This window comes from Pelmatolapia mariae, linkage group LG5 (assembly GCF_036321145.2).
Source record: "Pelmatolapia mariae isolate MD_Pm_ZW linkage group LG5, Pm_UMD_F_2, whole genome shotgun sequence".
NCBI lineage: Eukaryota > Metazoa > Chordata > Actinopteri > Cichliformes > Cichlidae > Pelmatolapia > Pelmatolapia mariae.
The window spans coordinates 31110118-31128817 of record NC_086231.1 but is presented as its reverse complement, the minus strand read 5'-3'; the positions used below and the strand labels follow the sequence as shown (position 1 = coordinate 31128817).

Below are 18700 nucleotides of genomic sequence, written 5' to 3'. Positions count from 1 at the left end.
TTCATTGAGGCTTTTTTCAATAATATTTTAAATACCAAAAAGCCACAATGAACTCAAGTCCCAGCCACGTCCACAAAGCAATTATTATTAATTTCATTGTAGCCAACTGGCTAAACATGTCTGAGTTTGGCGTTTCTTCAAAACGCAAGTTTGCAATTTACACAAAGTTGCTGAATTGCGGCGGGAAACAAAAAACCAGACGTTGACACTCCTACAGCTACAGTTGTTTTGAAATAATTTTAGTCTCATATTTGACTTGTTCTAGACTCCCAGTCTGTATAATATTTCCGGGTTTGTGTTTATCAGGTGTAAAGTCGAGATCCACACAGAGATCCTTGTCAGGTATGATACATTTGTGGCTTTCACAGAGCGGCTCAGCATCAGAGGTTGCAAACGTGTGTAAAGTCCCTTTTCGATGGGAGGCGACAACCGCAGTGGCTGTCGGTTATCCTGCAAAAAGTAATCAAATGGCAGCAAACAAAGCAGTGCACTAACAACGTGTAATAGTGTTATACACGGCAAGTGGCACAGTAAAATGGACCGGAGGTGAACTTGGTCAAATCTGTACCCTGAAATCTGAATGCAGGCTATGTCACCCTGCAGTGTCAATACCGCAAAGTTACTATCAGAGTTGTTAATCCTGAGACGAATGCTACAGTACTGTTATATCATCATGTAAGTAAACATTTGGTTGATTTGTTTAGTATGTGGGGGTGACACTAATAGCGTTTCATGAAATTGGTGTCATGAAATTAGCTGTTGATCTATTCATATGCTGGTTTTATTTCTCCTGTAGCAGTTTGTTCAGGTATATAATTTATGGAATAGCGCTCTCTTAATAAAATTAAACAAAATATAGTAATGTAGTTTAAATAATGTACTTTTATTGTATCTTCAGTGCTGTCTGAATCGTGTAGAACATGCTGTAGCAGCATTTCAATGGCAGTATTTCTCTGTTTCCTAAGACCAGTCGGCTTTCTCTCTTGACAGTAAGCGCGCACATGCACATTGTGCTCAGGTGACATAACAGCACGCTAGAACAACAGGCACATAGCTCATTTGTAAAACGTGACCTGTGAACAAAATGAGTGTTTACGGTGGCAAGAAAAAGACAGCAGCAAAAAGTAGTTGTAAAAAAGGACAGACCTTAGCGATCAGCTTCTTTACAAGATTTACATAAGCTCTTAAATATCTCTCATAAATCTGCAATTGCAGTTGATGTGAATGGGGACTTGGGTAATGCAGCTGGTCTAAAAAAAGATGGAGAGAGAACAAGAGAATGAGTGGGTGAGTCACAGAGAGAAACTAAACTAGAACTGAAACCTATTTGTTGCTTATTTTGTTCCAGGTAGTAGAGTTAAAAGCATGAGAAAAAGTCTAATTGTGTACTTAAGGAGTGATGTGAACAGCACGTCACTTTCAGGTCGCAGTCTCTGCAAAAGGTGACGCTGGGAACGCCAAAGGCTGACTTTGTGTTTATAGTGACTTATGTACCGGTCAAGCTTACAACACATGAAACAGTGTGCATAAAAAAGCAACCAAATTCTTTTCCCATGCCAGGTTTCCTACCAGACAAACAAACAAAAACAAAACACACACACGTATGTATTATTCATTTCACTGTATATACCTGTAATACTTTTGATAGAATCACTGAACGTATTTGGATAATTTGCTTAACTTTGGACTCGAGGCTGTAAATGACTAAATTTTGGAATTCAGAAATCAAAAGTCGAGGCCTCTCGAAACTAATGTCTCGTCATAACTCAAGAAGTCATATGCTGAGAATTTCACACAGAGTTTTTAACTTGAATTGATGTCCTTTCAACTTCCCGTTCTGCAAAAACACTTTCTGGCAACTTTTTTTTCAACAGGAATAGAAGGGGGAATTGTAACCATAATTCACATCTGCTGTGTTACTAAAACCACCTACACAAGGTGGGCTTGTGATTGGTTTTGTTTCTCTATTTATTTGTTTTTCTATTTTTAGCGTGATTACTCAAAAGGCTATGGATGGATGTGAGCTTAGCCTGACTTTAGCAGTGATTCCGTTTTGCATCCGTATCTGTACTCTTGATCATTTCATTTCATACTTTTTGAAACACTCGTCAAATCAAATTAGAAAAGTAGGTGAAAATCATCTAGATGTACTCTAGAAAATATTATAAAGGAATTCTAGATATTCTTTGGGTCCAGAGTCTCACACAAGTTGTGCTTTTCTGCAGTGTGTGAAAACTGACTAAAAGTCCAGACATTGTGAAATGTAAGACTAATAAGAGCGATACTGGCAAAAGACATCAAAGTACATTCAGTGTCATGCTCCACGGTTGCTTTCCCTCTAGCTCACGGCTGGTACAATTTACATTTTATAGTTTACAGCCTTTTGTCTAAAAATTTCTGCACCTGTTGTAAATGCTGTAAATGTAACTTAAGCAATTAGCAGTTTTGAGTTATTGGATATTTTTCTGAAAGCCTTTTCATGTTGTGCGTAAGGGGTGCATGATGTACAAGGTTTTAATGTGTTGACCGATCAATTTCTCACACTGAAAACAACTCATAGTGAGAAATGAGTAAATCAATCTTTTCATATCCTGCTACAGAGAGGAGCCGGGCCAGGCTTTTGAGTGCATTTCTGTGTACTTTATATGCAATTGTATGCCGAGATTGAAGGGCTAATTCAAAGAATTTTAATCACTCTGACAAACCCTCTTGCAGTGTCATCTTTTTTGCAAATGCCCTATAAAATGAATAGATGAGCAGTCTCTTTTTAGAGCATAATGGCTGCATTAGAATATGAGATGGATAGTAGATGAAAATTCTGAATCCTACATCTACGCTTTCTCTTTCACTCAGTCACTCTGATCTCTTTTATCAATAGTGATCCTGTTTAAAAGACCTTCCAGGGCACAGTGAAGTGTTTAGTTCAACCTCGCATAGACAGAGCAATGGAAAAAGCAGAGGTGAGAACAATTTGAGCAATAAATTTTAGAATAACTGGTGCAGGATTGACTGTTTCAGTACAGGATTAGCTAATGCATGATTTCATGCTCTAGAAGCAATAATAGATTTGTTTTGTTTTTGCCTTCAAATCCCTCCACCTTCATTGATTGCAACGCCACACCCTCCTACCAGTGACCATCACAGTGACAGCTTTTTTTCCACCAAGTGAGATCATGCCATCGGAGACTGTGAGTTGTTCTCATCAGGGTCAACCACATAATGCCAGTCAATATGTAAACAATGGTGGAGACAGTTTCTCATAGTCTAACTGACATTTTCTTGGCTGATGATTCATCTGAAGATGTCATCTCACAAAGTGTTTTCAGGGTGCTCTGTACTTAGAGAATGAATATTTCACTCAGTGATCTCTGTTCACCGCATTCACTGCCATATGCAGCATATGTTAGTATCACAGGCTGTTCACGGCAATTGACTTCTTGTCTGGACTCTGGTCCACTGTATTCCTGACATCAGAACAGAAGTTCTTGTCTAAACAAACTATTATTGCTGACAGAATGGACCTATTTATTTTTATTTTTCATTTTTATTTTTTACTGTAAACTTTCCAGTCCCTAAAACACAAGCAAAACCCCTGAAGAAATGGAGTGAACATCAGAAGTGGCTCTGATCATGTCCAAACAAACCCTGAATCTCTAAAGATAACAGATAAAATGTTGTTTAACTTGTTCTCCACTGCTTTTTAAATACGATATTTCCTTCTCTAATTGGTGATATGCACAGATTTGAGCATTTAATTGCAATAGATGCACTATTTTCCTGTGACAGCCTAGAGTAAAAACAGTTAAAACACCCGTAAAATGAGTTTCAAAGCACTCCTGCAGCATCATCTAAAATGTTTATTCATACTGAATAGATATCAGCATGTGTCGTTGAATGTGTCAGCTGACACATGAAGAGAAACTTTAGTGTAGAGCTGCCAGAAATAAATATATTTCTATTTGATTTTTTAAACACACAAATAAAACCACGAGGGTAAATGAGTATTCACCTCAAATTATTCAGTACAGGATGTTTTGGTTTGTGATGACACTTCCATTCGGTTTGCCCTGTGATTGATGTCAGAAGTCTTTCAAAACAATAATGTAGAATGCACCACCAGAATCCACCTGAACATTTTTGCAGTTAGCAAGTTGTTTTTGATCAGATGACAGGTGGATGATTTTTATCAGATGGTGGCTACGGGCTGACTATTGAGAGAACGATTAACAGGCGCTGTATTATTTACTATAACATTGTCAGTATCAATATTGGGAAATAAGAAAACATATGCAGTGATAATTCACTTACAGCCACAGAGTTGTTGCTGTTAATATGCTAATTATGTTGTGTTGAGGACACCTCCACATAAGGAGTAAACATAGGCGCCTTGTATTTTATCCTCCTTTTTTTTTTTTTTTGTTTCTTTAGATGGTGATTTGGTCAGTGGCAGCTAAAGGCATGTTTCTGATATAAAGAGCCCTGTTACTGAAGTTACAGGAGGCAAAGGAGTTTCCTTGCTTTCATGTTGTGAGAGTGAAACCACAGATATTTTTCTGCTTTCTCCACTCGTGCTAATGTAAATGATTTGCATGGAGTTTGTCCCTGCTGATTAAGGCTGTTTGGACTGTTCTTCTTTGGAACCATGCCAATTGAATTTTCTGCCTTCTAACACGCTTGGAGAGTGGGGAATATGGTTCTCATTGGGGCCTGAGGCTTGATCTCCTTCTAGCCTCCCCCAGTCCTTTCACATCACTCTGACAATTAGTAAGCTCGACCATTCCCAAATGACACACGTAATTAAAGAGTTGGCATTATAATTACAATATGTTTATTGTCTGTTTATGGGTTCTGTGAAGTGCATAATGCACTTGGAGATTTCTTTGGTGTAAATGGATTTAGGGCTCTTAATATACTTGGTGGCAAATGTGATTTCATGTGGTTAACATCTTGAAAAACCTCCTTTATCAGCCCGCTGACAGTTGCTCGGTTTGTCACACATAAAACACAATTTTGGCTGAAAGAAAAAGGTGGCACGAGAAAAAAAATTATTTAGTCATGGGCTTTTAACAGGTACAACAGTAAATGCATGTTAAGTAAATGATGCAATTTATTTCCTTTTTCTCATTGCCAGATTGGCTGCCACGGGACCTCTGCCAGCTTTAAATAAGTGGTACACAGATGGTATTCACATGGTGCCCACTTGGTTACAAAACGGTCCCAGGGAATAAAGCCCTGCCACAACAACCATTAGGTCAGCTGGTGAGCCTGTTGCTTTTGCACTTTGCGTGTACAAATGGGTTAATGTTGTCTCATTGGGCCGAATTCTTTGGTTAGCACGGCTCGTTCTCCGGGGTCCAAAGTGAAATGGAAGATGCACTGGTGAAGGGTGGAATAAAGAAATAGGAGAGAGATCCTCTCCTCTCCTCTCCTCTCCTCTCCTCTCCTCTCCTCTCCTCTCCTCTCACTCTGCAGCTGTGCGGGTCTCCGGGCTTGCTGGCTTTTTGGAGAAGTGGTGAACTGTGTCATCTCCAGTCACTAACAACTAACAGCTGCAGCGCCAGCCACTGCTGCAGATCGAGGGACAATGTGGAACCGATTTTCTAACATAGAGAAATAAATAAACAAAGCCTGTGGAAAAAAAGAAACAATACCACAAACAACACACAGCTTATGCAAATGCGGGGAAATGTGTTCGGGAATCGATAAGCCCTATTTGTGTGCAAAGAGACTATAGGACAAGAGTGACCATTTTACCAGAGATCCACATAACCTGTGTGTGCTATTTTATTTGCAAGTGATACCTCAGAATAGTTTTTTTTTCTCCGTTACAGTATATGTCAAAGCTGCACATTATTAGTGTATTTGCTAGTGCGTGTGCTCGTAACATACCAGATGTTTGAACCAAAGTTGAAGCAAAGTTTTAGTCACTGTGGTGAGAAAGGCAAACTTTTAGTGGGCTAAAGGTTGAATATCATAACAAACTGCACACTCACATAGTTAATTAGAGATATTTATCAGGAAATAGTAAATCTATGTCACTATCTTAAGCCCTTTTACTTTTGGTCTCATTTGCTGCTCTTATAAATTTGGGCATTCTGAGTGTTGCAAGAAAAATGAAAACTTAACATTGTTTAGCTTTTAATCCCAGTCACCTTGTAATTGTTTCTTTGTCATAAGCAGCTATTAGTATTGCTAGAAAATGGTAATGCTTTGAGAGACTCATCTCTTCCAGAGAATGGCTCTCTATCACACTCTCACATTCTTTTAAAAGGGAAAAGGAAGATGAATTTTGTCCATAAAGGCTGTATCACAAGGGCTTTTTATCCTAAATGGCTCTGGGGATTGTTATCTGTGGGAAGTGTGTCCTGCCTCCGTCGTGTTCAATCAAGTGTCCACTTAGCTGTGACTGGGAGTAATTGTTCCCAAGTGGGCCACACACTGACCTGTTAATGTCTGTGTTGACCCTGTAACCTTGTCAGCACGTCTTAGGGAGGAGTTTAAATCATGTGGATCTCCTCGGTGTCTTTACGCTACCGGGTCAAGTGGGCGTTGGTCCTGAAACACCACTCTCTTGTAATGGTCCCCGGTAGCATGGGTCAGCTAGGGGTGTTCCCAAAGATCGCCTCTTATTAAATGAGGTGCTGGGAGTGCTGTGACTTAATGGGTCAGGCCATTGATCCGATTCACCGCCAGTGTCCCAGTCTCTGCTCTGCGGCCCAGTCGGTGACTTGACTCTAGCTGATTTTAAGTTACACTAAACCAGAGAGCCATCTCACTTTGAATGTATCTTACTGAACCCTTCCCTTGAATTTCAGACTTTACACAGTACACATTCAAGGCAGCAGTGATGTTCACACATGGGCCTCATAGATATGTCTGACTCACGGTGTCGGAAGATTTAAGTAGTCCTGGGTGACAGAGCAAGCTTGAGTGTACGTCTAGAGGAGGATGAAATATAACTTTTGGTTGTTTGCTCATAAAGTTGCTTACTCATAATGTATAGTTACATTCATAGAAAGTTATTTCTGATATTTTTGTATGATGTATGGATGCACTGATATATAGTCTGATTATGAATTTAGGTCAATTTTGGCACTGCTGACTAGTATTAGCATATAGATAAATAACCAGAAATAACCAGGATATTGTGGTCGAGTAGTATGTTATTTCTCGAAAAGGAGATGTCCTTGTTTACCAGGAACAAAGAGATAACTAAATAGATACAAAATAAAAAGACTGGAAAATATCATTATCAGCTTTTGGCCAAATAGTTTTTTAAACATCAAATCATAAGAGCGCTCGAGAGCTCATGAAATTTGTGATACAGCGCGTAAATCCCATCATATTTGGATCTTCTCATGAAGCTGCTGAAGTCTGAGTGCTGTACTTTTGATGTGGCAAACTTGGCAGCAATCCTTGGCCGAAGTCACAGACTGCCCTCTGTCGTCAAACTTGAAGTTAGGGGACCGTCTGAAAGCAAGTGCTTCAATTGAAGGGCATGGGGACACAATAGAGGAGCCATCAATCCATGAGGGGGCTGTCTGTTGGGATCAACATTTTTTTGTGAGTAATGACAGGCATGCAACAGAGTAATCAGAAGGGTCTTATCTTGGGCCAATGGTAGGCCCAGGAATGTGGACGGCCTGTGGAAACAGCAGTCGCACTAATGGGGTTAGTTGAATTCCACACTGGTGAATTATGAGGAGCTGGGACGTTTGGGCTGTGGTTTGTTGTGTCTGGTTGGAAAGCTACACCGCTCCACACACAGAGTTATAGATTTGGTTTTTAACACGCTTTCTCATAGAGCAGGCCAATTAACTGGGAGCTGCACTGCTTTGCTGTGTTGCTAGAGACACAGCCACATTAAACAGCAAACATGTACACACATATATCACGGGCCAACAAGCCACACATGCAGCCGTGACTCCTGTGACAGGGACAAAACCAGATGTAATCTGTTATGCAGCCTCATTTGCATGATCTGAATTGTATATGGAAGTCATTAGCCTCTTTGCACTTGTTTATCTGGCTACAGATGAATGCTTTTGAGCTAAACAGGTTTTTAAATAAACTACATGCGTGTCGTGTTACAAGCTATTTTGGAATGTACAAGTGCTGTGACATTTATGTCAAAGACTATACAGTAATATAAAATATGTTACTCATGTTTCTGTTTTACACTCATCAAACCACTCAGAGTTGTGGCATTTTTCTTGTCATATCACGACGGTGATTAACGCCTATTACACAACCTTAATTATCCTTTTGTGTCACCTTGCTTATTTTGTTGTGCGATTTGGTCATGTTCTTTGCCGTTTTTCTTTTTTACATTTACAGATTATAAAGTATACGCTGTATAAAATCAATTCAGCATATTGTTATGTTGATATTGCAACTACTCAAAGGGAATATTGTAACATCTTTACTGGTTTAGAGTGAGACATAAACCACAGATACAAACACTTTTGATATTTTTCATTGTGTTCCTGTCATAGTTTCTTATGTGCATGTTCTGATATGAAAGGAAGATAACTTGGTATGCATATAGGCCAAGAGATGCCAACAGGAATCAGTGTGTCATAACTTAACAAATACCTGTGGCTGAAGACCATCACGTTTACTTTTGACATTCCTTATGTCATTTCTGTACGCGTGGGCTTCGCGGACCGGGGTAGGGGCTTTCCCCACCTTTCACTTCCTGTTTGTAATCTTTGTATCTTTCCCCTTCCTTTTCTCTCTCTCTCTCTCTCTGTTTGTGTCCTCTGTGTGAAACCCCCGTGGTCCTGCCCTCAAGACCGTAAGCTGAAGTCTGATTGGAGGAATGGCGTGCCAATCGACCCTGCACCAGTGATCAGGGTATGTGTCAGTCCTCCCACTATAACTCTTCTCTTACTGCATACAGTAATGTGCCTGCTGTTTGTCTGTGAAGTGTCTTCAAAGCACTGTAAGATGTGACTTTTCGGCTTACGTGTTTCAAGCCATAATTTGTTTGAAACACATCCCAACAGAATATCGTCAGTTTTTTAGCAGTTTCACTGTTAGGCTTCACTGGCTACTAAGCACAGATGTGAATAATAGAGACACAAATAGTCCTGGAGAGAGTTTACTGTTTTGGGGAAAATATCTAATTTTAGTGACCATTATTGCAATTATTTTAAATAAATAAACTTCAGCTCTGCATCGGTGAGGACTGGTCCCAGGCCTCTAAACTGCTGCTCCGCTCGTCCAGTTTTTGCCAGCAGTTTAAAAAAGGCTGCTCTTGTAAGTGGCTGTTTTCCCAGATGGAGAATCAGGACAGTCAATCAGGGGTACTTCACTACCCCCTATTCCTGGAGGTCCCAATTCAGACCTTTTAAATGGAAACTCTTAAAACAATGATATGATATTGTTCGATTCAAGTATGAAGGATAATAATACAAAAGTTTAACCATGATTTGGGTAACATTTTGAGGGTGAAGTTGTAATTCTAGCTGTTCTGGCCATTACAACCATTTAAAATGTCCTTATATTATCTTCTTGAAACAGTGCGGTGATTAACTGAATAATAATAGTTGACACCTGATTTTTGGATGAATTCAGAAAGAGTATAAAAGCTAAAAATTCACAGCTTCCTAAATATTTGCTGGTTTTCAGAGTCTTCTGTGAAAGTAGCTTGAATCTTTGTATCTTTGGGTTTTGGATTGCTGGTCAGACAAAACATGACATGTCCTTGAGCATCAGAACTTGATAATGGGAATTGTTTGCATTTTGTTAGAGATAATAAAATTAGCTGTTGCTCTGCAAGTCTGAAAGAATAACACAAATGACTGCTTTAATATATTAAAAAAGCCTTTTCTTCTTCCAGAAAAATCCATACTTTTTGTTTTCGTGAATGTTATGTCCAGAAGTTTTTAGTGCCCCATTATAACAACAGTCTAAAATCAATAAATTGTTTAATATCTGTTAATGCAGCACGTCACGCGCTGTTTAAACGTTGCACCATCTGCTGCTTTCTGTTTGTGACTCTCCTTTGTTTTTTAATATCTTTGGTGTGAAGTAGTCTTTCCATCCCTCTTCTCACCTCTGTCTGCCCTGGGAGCCCTGATTGGCTGAACACTTTCTGCACTATAGTCTGGCTGCTTGCCAGCCATACTGCCAGTGGCTGCCGTGCCCCCTGATCAGAAGAGAATGTGACATTTGTGCAGAGGTAATGGAATCTGCGTGCAATTAAATCTCTGACTGTGAAGAGGAGTCTATCTCCTCCTGCTCCCCCCATCTCCTGCCATTCCCAGCAGCAGGGGGGGTCAGGCACGATGATGAAACCATCCCAGCAGGCCCCTTCGCTGCACTCTGTTTCCCAATCTCCATGTCAGGTTGTATTTTTTAACTTTGCTGCACTAGACCTGCCTCTATCTGGCAATTAATTACAGAAAATGTCCGTTAGGAATCTCTCCAAATATTGTATAAAAATTAATATTCAATTAGAAAGATTACGTTACACGGCGGTAACATTACCAGCGTTGTGGTGAATACTGCTGCAGGTGACAGTTGTTATTTAGTCGTGAGCGTTGTTGGGTAGTTAAGCATGGTTGGATGTGTTCTTTTCTTAGACGACTGGCACAGAGCGAGAAAGACAGAGAGGCAGAGGGCAGATTCATGCATGGATGAGAAAAGGGTCATATCTCTCTGCTCCTCTTTCTCTACTGGCCTGCCACTACACTTAACGCCTCATTTGTGGGCTTTGTGGCCAATGGCTTGAGTCTGCGATCCGTTGCCATAAAAGGCAGTTTTTTCCTCTCTGCTGATGGGGCACTTGCTTGTGGGTTAATACCAGACCCCCACTACAGGCAGACTCATATCTAATGGATAATGGATATGCGTATCCCCATCAGGACTGCTCATAAACATAAAACTCGCTGCTGCCATTGTATTGGTGGAGCTAGCTGAGAAGAACAGAGCAGCACCATGTGAGCATTTCCCTTGAACTTGTGTAGGAGTAGTTCATATCTGTGTTCCTTGTCCTCACAGGGTGGACCGAGATGCAGGATATCCAGGTCAAGGTTTGGCTAAATCCTCCCTTGTTGTTCACACCCTGTGTGGGTCTGTCCGAAAGGCACAATCTAAGGCTATACCTCCCTGCAGATCAGCCACTCGATCAACTACATAATGTGATTATTGAAATGGGAATTCATCTTCCTGTTCCTTCGAACAATGAAAGATTAGTTTATTTTTTCACATTCTGCTGCTGAATGTCAGAGCCCAGCTTTAATGTGACTGGTTTCCTGTCACAGTTAACTCTTCTTTTCACGTTCAGCTTTCTCTGGTAATGTATTTTGTCATGATGAATTATTAATATCAGTGCTGGTTGAAGGGAGTGTTGTCTCAGAAAATATGAGAGTCACTCTGTTTCTTTGTATTCCTGCAACCAAGGGTTAATTTACACCAACAATCAAATGAACCTTCCCGTTTCCTTGCTGCCGTATGGATCGTGCTGAAAAGCTGCTGGTCTTGACTTTATTCGCTAACATCCTGCTAAACAACAGAGAGAGCCATTCCTGTTTTCCTCTGTTACAGATGGCTTTGGTGTGTTTTGCGATAAAGAGAAAAAGGCTTTGCTCGGGGAAGGAGAGAGAAGAGGCTTACGCCATTAGTGTCATTCGAATGGTGAATTAGATCAGACTGACAGATAGATGCGGAAAATTGTTTTAATTGTATAATTATCTCTGGTTAGCCACTTGTGCGGAAAAGTGCTGTGATGTGGGTGAAGGCCAGGGAAGAGCACATTTTGGCCTTTATGTGCTTATTTTGTCTTTGCACAGCAAATGAACAACAATTGGGGGTCCTAAGGATAAAACATAAACACACCCAAACGCACAGACACTCACACTCCCCCTGGGCAGGTTGAGACGTGTTCATTGAAATGCTGCCCTTTAAAGTAATGTGTCTGGCCAGTGAGCCTTCTCCTCAGGCAAAGAGGAAGGCGCCTATAACTGTCTGATGAAGATGGCACAGCTTTGCACAAGTGTAACAGCTATGCACAACATTCGGAGGAGAAGGAGAGGCTGGATATATTTGTGGCATGCCTAACCGCATTCAGCTGATTTCTGATCGGATGCAAAATAGTAGACTACGCGCAGATGGCAGTAAATACGTGGCTTCATAACTGCCGCCTGCTTTGTGCATTTTTTTCTTTTGTAAAACATTCCCATGAAAGAGTTTGCATGAAGCTCCTATCTTCAACTGCCAATTTGGTTGGAAAATATTGCTGTTTTAAACAGTGACGACTTACTGTTGCAACATGTGTTGCTGCGTAGCGTCCGATTTATTAATGTAGTCCTAATTTGTTAATTCTTTTTCACTTAGATCATTATTTTAATAGTTTTGGACAGAAGCAATCTACCATTCCATCCTTTGGGCAAATATTGTCATTATTGTTGAAGTGTCAGCTGCTTTTACTGAATACTGCTGCTGTTTTAAAGCTTTTGTAGAGGTCTTGGGTTCAGATTTAAAGAAAATGCCCTGATCTTAATTCCAGCAGACTTTATCATTGAAAGAATTTGATGCAGTTTTCTAAAATACCTAATGCTCTGTTTGGTGTCCTCTAAATATATAATTGTTGTTGTTTTGATTTAATAATCATTACCTTTTCATAGAGATAAAAGCATCCTGGCTGTAGCATATAGTCTTATTTTGACAGATCAGTTTCGGAGTGATTTTTTTTCTAGCCCGGTGGGCAAAGCTAAGCCCAGGCCAAACACTGATGCGCTGCAGTCAGCAGCTGCATACCATTTTCAGCTCAGCTCATTCAAGTGTAATAAAACAATGCAAGAAGTGCTGGAGGATTGCGGCCCTGGATGCTCTCGCTCTTGAAATAGGACCACCTTTCGGGCAACCGTATAAACAGTAAGGGGAGCTGCTATCCTGTGAGTTTCTGTCGTTCATTTCATTCATTGGGCGTTCCTGTTCCTGCTTGTGTCCACGATCAGAAATATTTGATTATGTAACAGGCCTGGTGGTTTGTAATCGTATCAAGAAAGACCTTCAATAGTTAATCAAAATATGAATGTTTGCACACTGCACCAGTCTCGAAATCCACAGCGATTCATGGACTGCGAGCTTGTCATGTCTCAGTTGTTACCTTCGTCATGCTCTGTTGTTCAGTTGCATCTCCTGTTATAATACACAGGGGATTAGCAGGTAACAAGGCAGCAGCACTCCTCTGAGGATGTTGCGCGTGGCTTTGAATGTCTCACACAATACAACATAAATGAGGCGGGGGGTGGGTGTCCCACCAAATGGTGATTTCCCAGCTACACAGGGAGCCTCCTCCTGGATAATGTGGTAATGAAAGGTGACAGGAAGGACTCAGGGTCTGGAACGAAGCCGGGGCAGCTGGTCAGAGCAGGACTATAGGAAGTAGTGTGCACCCGGGCTAAAGTGCAGCGAGAAGCAAATTAAAGCTCATATCTGCCATCTCCCTCGCCTCCCTGCACTTTCCTGTTTGGACTTGAAGGTGATTGGGAGCCAAGGCGGTGACAGTTGACGGAAGCTGCGCGGAGGAGAGAGTATTTATTTACAGTGAGATGCAGCGATGCTTGTTCAGGATGCGGTTTCACGCAGGATGTGCACCCCCTTCTCCACCACCACCACCACACACACAGACACACACCTCCTCCCATCTTTCTCATCTCCACCCTTACACTACAATCCCCAGGTTTGATCAAGAATGGGAAGTGGGTTATTGGAGAGGAGGGGCTGGCCTGCTGCAAGCCGGGCAGCCTGCATTGTGTAAGAGGCTGGGTCTGGATCCAGCCAGCAGAGAGCTCACTCAGCGTGTCTTCCTGCCTAACCCAGGAGGTGGTACCAAAGTCAACATGGGTCACTGAAAAAAAAGGAGTGTGTGAAGCACTAAGATTGTATTGTGTGACAGAGATTTTCTTGAGGTGTTACATAATCTAAGTAAAAAGAAAGGCAGTGAACAAAACGGAGCCTGTGAGAAAAGCTTACATTTAAAAGAGTGTGTGTTTTAAGAAAGTTCAAATGAGTGCGTCAGGTACCCTTCCAGGAATTCTACCTTGTAAAGCAGGGGTGGGCGGGTAAGGGTGGGGGTGGGGGTGTAAATCCCAATAATTACACTGTACACTGGTTGAAGTGCAATTACCATTGTTGTCACCCTATAATACACTATTCACTATTTTAGTAAACTGCTCATTTTAAAACATGCACGTGTGTGCAACATCCTTTCATACCACCCAGGAGGAAATATCCTGAAACTATTAGTTGATTAGTCAGATAAAAGTGAACCTGCTGCAGGCACACCTTTTTTGCTTTTTCATTACCTTCCAACTTCAGCTTTCGTCTGGTAGGATATCAGATGGTGAACATGTGAGTGTGTTGAAAAGGTGAGCCGTTCTGATCTCTGCTCACTAGCTGTCATGTCGGCATTAATCCGTCCAAAGTTTCAAAGGCAGGTTTTATGACCCGCCTTACGGCCTCATCTGTGTGGACAGCAGCATCTAAACTCTGGAGAACCTGCCACATAAAATCCACATCTGTTAAAGCCTAAATTGTAAAACATCCCCCACATGTCCAGGCAGTGTTGAGTTAATAATATACTTAAAGTACAGCTCCCTGCAGCAACGGCAGCCATTGTCTTACATTCGCTTCTTTGGGCAAGACTTACAGCTTTTTGAACCCCTTTTTGGACCTTCACATACAGTTTTTATTTCTTTTTTTTTTTAATGTTTTTGACAAGTAAAGTTTAGTAGTCAGTCTCGTACAATTATCCAGATTGAATTTGTAACAACCAAGTGCTGAAATCAACAGGAATGTTTGGATATACCACACTGAATCTACTTTTACTTGTAGTGTAGTTAAAGATCAATATGAAAACAACAGACAATTTTTATTAAATCACTAAGTAGGATTAGAAAGCAAAAGCAAGTATTATTCTCAATCTTGAGGTTTGCCACCACTGTCCAACATATAAAGGATGATTAACACATCTGTGGGTGATGCAATTTAAACAGCAGTTGTCATTACAGATACACAGTTGCTACACACACGTTTGTCGTCACAGTCTCTAAAAGAGGAAGTATTGCTTCTCCTCGTTGGTGAATTCAATCATTGCTTCCATCAGTGCTCTCAGAAGTCAAATGTACTGCGCGTTAACAAGTGCTTTCTGTGCTTCTTTTATCCCTTTTAGTTAGCCGTGTGCTAGTCATTTCTGTCGTGGGACACATCTTCAAATCTGTGAAGGTAGCTATTGACCTGACAGGAGCAGCATGTGGATGTGACTCACATATACAACAACATAAATTTCAGTACTGATTTGAGGTTTCTTCAAAGGCATCTGGCAAATAACCTAAGGGAGAACCACAGTGCGGCAGTCGAGGGGGAAAGATACATTTAGAATAACCATGAAAAGCAGACATTGTTGGTGGGAGGGCAGATGAGTAATGTAAGATAACCAGTTACCACATAGTTCTTTTTTAGGTGTCTCGTGTCAATGACTTCAGAACGTTGAGGATTTATTTAAATTAACAAGGTACAATTGACAGAAAATACATTTTAAATGTTATGTGACTCAGTAGCTAGTAGCTAGAGCTATCGTGTATTCTACATGTGTTTGTTAAATTGGTTTCACACAGTGAAGTAAGTATAGGCACAAGTAAAGAGCTAAAAACGTTTGGTGTCAGAAAGCTTTTTATTTTTATTTTTACTTTTGGCTCTGTGTGATGTCAGGTAGAGGGGATATTTTTGATATTGTCTTCTAACAAAGTACAACTGTGGCTATTACTACAGCTCCACCCACCTGCTATTTATGACAGTTGGGGGGAGGGGTACATGAAGATTATTTTGAAGTGTACAACAACTGTTTTACTAGAGACTAAGAACAAAAAATATGCAGTTCAAAATGAGCAGAAATGGGCACACTTTAATGTGAATTCCAAAACTGAGATTTTGAATTAATTAAAATTAGTGAATTAAAATTCACTAATGCATTACAGCACAAGTGATTTGATCTAAAAGTCTTGACATAAATTATTAGATTATATAGTATTGTTAAATGCTTTTAGCGGGTCAGCAGACTCAGCAACAACACTTGTAACTGCTCTAGACGCAGAGGAAACAGTCTTAAAGTGTTTTTATTCATCTATGGCAGTGTATGTAAGGGATGATGACAGCGTGGTTACCTCTTCCTTGAATTGGTTTGGATTTTCTATTTACTGCTATACACAATGCTGTGTATAGTTGGGTCTTAGACTAATTGATGTTTTGGAAGATGAGTCCAATTGGATGAGTCATTAGGCCTATTACCAGAGTTTTATTAAATGCCCCACCCAAAAGGGGGGAAAAAGTCCGCTCTGGAATATTTCCTTCCTAGAATAACAGGCGCTTGGATTGGTAAAAGGCAGATAATATATGTGTGAGATTGATCAGTGAGTAGCGACCCCATTATCTCCTGAGATGTTAATTACACTGTGCTCAGCTTGCATGTCAAAAGGCAGATAATTGAAGAAGGTAAAAGATGTGCCACACTTTATTTATGCTTTCACTTGCTGGTAGAGGATTTGCTCTCTCTTGTATGTCCTCTTCCCGCCTCATCTTTCTTCTCTCCCTTTTTTGTCTGCAGTGTATTTATTCTTCGGTAATATCACATTGTCATATAGCTGATACATTTTTGGAGTTATTATTCACAGTCCTCACTGTGACAAATGTTCTGTCCTGTCTCTGTGTCACAGCTGTCTGCAGGGGCTGTAAAAATCCTAAAATGATTTAAATGAAATTACCTGAATTCAAGACCTTTAAAGGTTCTTGTATTTAGATGTTAGATAAATAGTTTTTTTGGACCTCCTGAAGATCTCTGTGCTGCATTTTTTCCCCTAATTTTTTATGTGTCACTTAAGCCTGTGGACACATTGATAATTGCAATCTGTTTCTCAAATCAGCAAAGTGGAGTACAACCTCTTACAGGCCATCAAACTGAGGGAAGCTGCAACTTCTTAAACCTTACTAAATGTCTTAAACGTCATTGCCAGTTCTAGCTGTTTAGTTTTGGATAGTGATTCATGGAAAGTAGCTTTGCATGATTCACAGTTCAAAATATTTCTTATTCATCATTTTGGAGCAAACTGTCGTCTGATCAGTTACCCTGAGATAACCATATTAATTCTCTCATTGGCTTCGTACAGCAGAAAATAGCTGTCTGAAACAGAGTTTAAACCAGTGGTTTGCAGTTATTGCTCAATTCTTTGACCTGATTTCGTGAAAACCTGGTCATGGTTACTAGGAACATTCACCACTCCATCAGTGTACATTTGTTAGAAAATAAATAAAGACATTACAAGTCCTGTTTAAAATTAGCAGTGATTTACTGTACTAGGCTAATGCTGTGTAAAAATACACAGGAACCATATATATATGCTTGGGCTGCAGTGGCTACAGCTGTTAAAGCATGAGCCAGAGTGTTGGAGAATGACAGACGAGTAAAAGAATGATGATGGAAACATTTTTGGGTGAGTTTTAGTACTTTTATCCGGCACTGGAATTACAGCATCTGTCCAGCACAGTCTTCCCAGGTGTACATTGAGATGAGTCTGTGAGAAGCAACAGAAACTTTTTTGCAAAAATACTGTTGCTATTGTCTTTTTGTTCTTTCCTTTCTTTTCTTTTCTTTTTTTTTTTTTAAACATTGTTTGTGTCTTCAGCGTAGTTCCCCCCACATCTGAGCACACGGTGTCTGTAAACTTCCTATTGACATTGTATAAGCCATAGGGGACATTTTGTATTTAAAAGAAAGAAAAAAAAGTCTTGTTTGTTTTTCGCGTGCTTATAGAGATAGCGTTTCCTGTGGTTTCCTGTGGTATCTCTGTGTGCTGCAATTTACAAGTGCACGTGAATGCTGTCTGCACTCCCAAAAGTGAGAAAGTGCACATACATACACACACATATACGCAGCTATACATACACTCTGATGTTCTTTTCTTCTTTCTGTGTTGTCATCTTTGCTTGGGGCGGAGCCTCAAGGAAGTGGTCAGGCTGTGGTCATCTGTCTTTAGGGCTGATGGACAGCAGCATGATTTAGTGCATCACCTGGTGGACACTGTTAAAAATGTTTTTTCAGCTGTTGTCTACTTTTATGCACTTTTTTCCCCCTTGCCTTACGTGGGTGAAATTCATTTAATCTTTGAATCAGAGTTTACAGTGACATCATTGGTGTAGAGAATAAGCAGCTGCACTGACGGGAAAAGAAGGAAAATTCACCCCTTTATGAAATTGTGTTCGAAGGCGAAGTTGAAGGTCAAGAGGGAGTTTATAGTAGGACTTTTTTTTTGGAAGTGTTGAAATAAGAGAGCTGCTTAAAAGCCCACCTCTTCCTAACAGGAAACCCAGTGCAGAGATGAAGCCGAGGGGTGTAGCGCAGTTTCACCTTTGCTTTGACATCTTCTGGCTTTTCTTTACTTTGTCTGACCAATATCTGAAATCCATTAGCATCTTCCTACTTGTTTATGTGTAGGCCAGGAGGCTCTAGGAGGCAGACGGTGAACTTCATTGAATTTAAGGTTTTTATGGTATTAAGTTGAAGTGTCTTTTTCTCATTTTGGCCACTTTTTTGTGTGCCAGAGAAAGACCTCTGATCTCTCAGATGCTAGCAAGCTGTATTTTGCTGTGGCAGTGCAGCCTTATCTGCGCTTGAGGTCTGTACTTTAATGGGCTT

The 18700-nt window shown here is 40.4% G+C and overlaps 1 protein-coding gene across 4 annotated transcripts in view; it reads left to right on the top strand.

The window, feature by feature from the left end:
- foxp1b (forkhead box P1b) overlaps positions 1 to 18700 on the top strand; it is a 145422-nt gene that overhangs the window by 8130 nt on the left and 118592 nt on the right. For all 4 annotated transcript variants that reach the window (XM_063474760.1, XM_063474759.1, XM_063474757.1 and 1 more), the window contains exon 3: positions 8795 to 8856. The gene's annotated coding sequence lies outside the window, so the exon portion shown is untranslated. The remainder of the gene's footprint in view (positions 1 to 8794; positions 8857 to 18700) is intronic.